The 5,175-nt window shown below is 37.9% G+C and overlaps 1 protein-coding gene across 4 annotated transcripts in view; it reads right to left on the reverse strand.

Annotated features, from left to right (window-relative positions):
* The window catches only part of erbin (erbb2 interacting protein), a 52,673-nt gene extending 48,600 nt beyond the window's left edge, over positions 1-4,073 (reverse strand). The window contains exon 1 of one of the 4 annotated variants that reach the window (XM_032538846.1): positions 3,410-4,073. The gene's annotated coding sequence lies outside the window, so the exon portion shown is untranslated. The remainder of the gene's footprint in view (positions 1-3,409) is intronic. The other 3 variants (XM_032538844.1, XM_032538843.1, XM_032538847.1) reach the window with 3 other exon arrangements.
* Between the last annotated feature and the right edge of the window lie 1,102 nt (positions 4,074-5,175).

The following is a 5,175-nucleotide window of genomic DNA, read 5'->3' on the forward strand; positions in this document are numbered from 1 at the left end:
ACAAAAGAACTACTTCCATGTCCCTGTTCTGCAGGTATTCCACAAGTGTACTGGCAATGGGACAGCTTACACTAAGTGCCCTTTCGTATCCTTTTTGTTTTTTCCTTTCATCTGTCATAGAGATGCATCAAATAATTTATGCTATAAATATCACAAATTGATAAAAAATGCCCATCACAATTTTCTAAAGCCCAAGGTCTTCAGACTACTTGTTATGGCCAGACAACAGTAAAGCCTACCAAACAGAACAAAAAACCGTAAGGAGGGAATTAAGTCATATTTGGTTTTCTTGCATGAAGAATGACAAAACAAATTCACTGATTTTCAAAATAGTTAAGTTTTCTGTCTCGTTATTGATTAATAGATCATTTCAGCTCTATGCAAATCATTAAAAGAAAACAAAGCTAGCCCATAAATTAATGGCAAATAAGCACATGCAACAGCTTGCTCTTCATCCACCTGCTACAAGAGGGAAAGGGGGCATGGTCCGCTTACACAACTGAAAAACCAAGTCTCACAACTTGCCAAAATTTCCCATCGTCTTTGTTAGTAACAAAAACATAAAATCTTTATTAAAGCAAATCCATTCAAGTGCTCCAACTGAACACATTCTGTGTGCAAAAGAAAGCGTTAATGATGTAAGGACAATATTATGGTAACCTATTAAAGATTTAGCTTAAACTAATTCTGGACTGACAAGTTTCGTTTTTTTCTTCCAATAACTGTGCCATCAACACTGAAAACGGTGAGACAAAGACTAAATCACCTTCCAGCTGCAATATATTACAAACAAAATACTAATTGGCACATTCACAAAGAAAAAAACGCTACTTCCAAAGAATACATTGGCTCATTTCTTAACTTGACGGCATTTTCTCACAGGTTTCTTCCCCATCGCAATAAACCATCAACGTCACACGAGTATTTAGTCATTAAACAAGTGTTCTGTGGTCCACATCAACAGCTTCATTGTTGACCCATTGCTCAAGCATATTACTCTAGGGTTGAAAAAAAGCACAGGAATCAGTTCAAGCCAAGGCTAGACTTGCTGAAGTTGGAAAAGGAAACATGCACGTATATGGTCACACATGCAGAAATATTAATGAAGGTGAAAAAAGCTTCCCTATGTGATACACATCTAAACACACCTACAGTTTCAGCGTTACTCACACAATACATCTGCTCACAGTACTGAGTTCAGCAGTCCATTCAATACTAATACTACTACTTAATGAAATTCCACCCTTCTAATTCTCTTATGAAATCAAACAGCCGTTCTCTTCTTAACTGATATCCCATTGGCTCACAGTTTAGGATGATCACACTGTGTCCCTTTTTTTTAACAGGAATTACATCCCCCTAAGGAAGTAATGATACCATTTCATTAGGCTTTTGAAAGGGTTGCTAGGATTGCTAAACTGGTGGAAACCAGGCTGAGTTCAGAACAAAACAGTTTGGGTGTTGTTTAGGAAAAACATGGTTCTAACCTAGGTGACCTAAATTTAATCCGTCAAGAGTTTTATTTATCCAAGTCAAAGTGTGATGGAAACATATGATAAAAATTCACAATGGAAGCATTATGGATTTTGGATTAACCATTATGGAGCCAGGGTAACATTTGTTGGTGTATAATGAAGATAAGGAAACATAGCTTTGCCCCTTTTGTTGAAGGCTTTTGGCAAGTCTTGGCTTTCTTTCCGTCTACAAGTGTCACAACAAACTGTTGGGCAAGTGTACAACACTATTTTGGCACTAGTGTGAAACAAGAACAGTGCAGTAGAGGGCCTTTGTGTGAGTACACCTTATCTTCCATTCTAGATAAGGTTTGTTGTAAATGATCATAGGAGGAACTGGATAAAATGAAATGTTTCACCAACACCTCAGTGGAAACAGACCACTGCATTAAGACTCATGCACATTTCTGTGATTTATGCAGTCTATATATTGAAGATCAGTCTTGCATATCATTAGATATATGATCAAATTTGCTTTGTGGAAAGGAGGGCAGAAGAATAATGCAATGTATTTTACAGTTTGAGGAAATTACCCTACACTATGGGGGCATTGTTATGAGGGCAAATGTTATCCTATGCATATAATCAGTCAATATTATGAGAAGGCTAAATAGATACTCATCTACAAACCCACCAGCTCTCAGACTATGGGCCTACAACAATGACAAGTTGCTGCTGATTAGATCTAGTCTTTGTTTATATTTTACAACAGCTAGGATGGCCTTTGAAGGCTACTCAGGAACTGTTTTACTGTATGATAATGCCAGTCATCAAATTTAAGGTTTGATATTCCTGGTAGCAGAAGCATTTTCTATATTCAAATAAGCAGACTGAAGGACATCCAGCTACCTAATGTATGTACCTGCACAGTGTGTATTTAAACATGCTATATTCTATATTCTTTATATATAGTTTGACAACATAAAAAAGCCAATCTTGTCACTTCAAACGGTTAGTTGAGATGGGTTTGTATTGTAAAGTCAGATATTCCAACAGACACGTGTAGATGTCAGTTTACAATGAGAATGCTTTTGGTTTATAGCCAACACTGCAAGCATAATGTCACGCTGTCATTGGTGTGTTGGAACCACAAAGCATTCACGGATGCAATTCAGTAAAAAATTAACCACACGCTTGCTATTCGGCTCACCTGAACGTTGTTTGCTCTTGATATTCTGAGATTTCTGAGATAATTAGCTAAACAGTCAAAATAAAAAAATAAGTGCAGGGGCATGGACGGCCCAGCTGAAATTCCTCAAAATCAAACCTAGAGACTAGCTAACCCTAACCTTTCTCAAATCTTAACAGGATTAAATAACATTGGATTTAAGTGGTGATAGTAATCGGATTAGTGAAGTGGTGAGAAAACGAAAACGCCGATATGTTGAGTGTACAGCAGCACGCCACTAATCCCTCGTCCGTCGAAGCGCAGAAGGTGCTCCGTAACAAAAGATGTGACTCCTGCTGCTGTTGTTGCAGTACAGCTGTTACATTGACATTGTGAATGGCAGTCAAATCCCAGGTTATTGACTTTAAAATGTATAACCGCGTTATATTGGATACTGGTGTCTCCGCATAGAGAAGGGGGAACATTGCAACTGGGCAGCCATGTACAGTTGTTGGCCGAACGCAGACAGCTGCTTAAATCTCTTGTTACCGTGCAAAACTCACTCTTATATGAAGACGGGAATATAAGGCACAACCATTACTAAATGTATACAGTCCATAAAATGCTTCATCATTGTAATTTCACTGTTAAAATTGTCTGAATTAGACTCACATCGGACAGAGACAGAATGGGACCGATAGTACGCTACGCAGCTAGCGGTGATGTTAGCATGTTGTGTGGGGCCCCACAGAGAGAAATAGTAACTTGCGCAAACAAAGAGACTTACCTGGATTACTGTCGAGTCAGCGTCTCCTTTAATGATGTCCAGGTTATGGGCAGGATGCTACTATCCAAAGAAATGTGTCGAGACGTGGGCACTGGTCTCACAGCTTTGCTTGACTGTAGTTTAATAGGGGTGTGCTAAGGTTAGCAGCTAGCTAACGTTGCCCCCTTAAAGAGCAACTCGAAGCTGGCCCAGTACGCACATTCTCCTCAGCAAGCCGTGCTCAAGTTGTTTAACGATGTCGTCTCCAGTTGTTTTTACTCTCTAAAGTATTTACCTTACTCGAACTAAGCGAAACGTGAATACAGGTGAAAAAAATGTTCCTTAATCGGTAAGACTTAATGACACAGAGCATTAAGAAAAAATCCAAAATGTCCACGACATTCAGCAAGGAAATACAAAAGGCAAAAATGCGTACGACCTCCGGCAGAGCGAAACCTTTTCATTTATAGTATGCCGCACCCATATGTTTGCAGTCATAATTTCCTTTTCTTTTAACGATGAAACGTTGACATTGTCAAGTGAAGCTACATTGAGTCTGAGAGCACCGTGAAGCGATGGGTTTCTTCTCTGCGACCTCTCTGCCTACATGTCGGAGTAGGCTGTCCACCAGAAGTCGCCTTCCCAGCTACACCGAGTCCCCGTGATGATGCTTTTCACTATCTCACCCAGACACTTTGAGTGAATCCCCCAATCTTCTTGAGTATCTTCCCCCAATCCATTTGCTTGATAATATTTTCTTACCCTCTGGGTCGAAGTATTCACACAGACTAGAAGCAGGCGAAAACAGACATTATTTTTCTATCTGGTGGCCAGCTGTTTAAGTCAATCTACATGTAGCCCATACCTACATAAAGGTGTTTTCACTATTTACATCAACGTTTGACCATTCACGGCAGCCAAAAAGTATCGGGGAGTTTTTTTTAAAAATACAATAATGTTGTAAATCTTAGAACAGAAAGTGTTATGCCAAGGATAACTGTGAGAACATCCACTTTTATTTACTATGTTAAACTCACAGACCAGGATTTGCTATCATGTGGCGCCCCCTGGTGTATATGCAGAGTTCTTTTGCAAAAATAGATGAAAGCCATTCTTAAAATGAATGAATCAACAGTTTAATTCAATCAATCAATCAATCACTCAATTGTATTTGTCACATGAAATCTTACGAGGTACATTTCCAGTGAAATGTTATACATTCAGCTCCTTTAACTTGTGCCAAGCAGAATGTGGCCATCCGATTGACATTTCTTTGAGTGCACAAAAAACATGATTCATGAAAATATAAAAGACTAAAAGATGCTAACAACCCAGTCCATTAATAGTTTGATTTTCCTTGGATTGTATTCACAAAAAAAAAGAAATATTTAATTTAATTAATAAAACATATTTCATTTAACAAATTAAACCCTTCATAAATAATGTTATTCCTTGCTGGGGAATTTTAAATAAGCAGGTCCCCATTATATGTAAATCACTTCTTGCACAATATGGCAACAATCATTTACTGATCATAAAAGTATATATTCTTCTAATGTGGTTCTGGATATATTTCATCACATCAGCCTAATGCCCTTTACAGGAGGTGATTGATATAGATATATCACAGGCCTTCACAGTCAGGTTATGTAAGCCATCTTAACTTAACACACGCAGTTTAAGGTTCTATACTGAATGTTTCAAATCTTTCTTTAGCTTTAACAAAGCATCCAATAACTACACGTCTATATCTTTATATATATATATATATATATATATATATATAT

The sequence above is a fragment of the Etheostoma spectabile genome, chromosome 16 (assembly GCF_008692095.1).
Source record: "Etheostoma spectabile isolate EspeVRDwgs_2016 chromosome 16, UIUC_Espe_1.0, whole genome shotgun sequence".
In the NCBI taxonomy this organism is placed as follows: domain Eukaryota; kingdom Metazoa; phylum Chordata; class Actinopteri; order Perciformes; family Percidae; genus Etheostoma; species Etheostoma spectabile.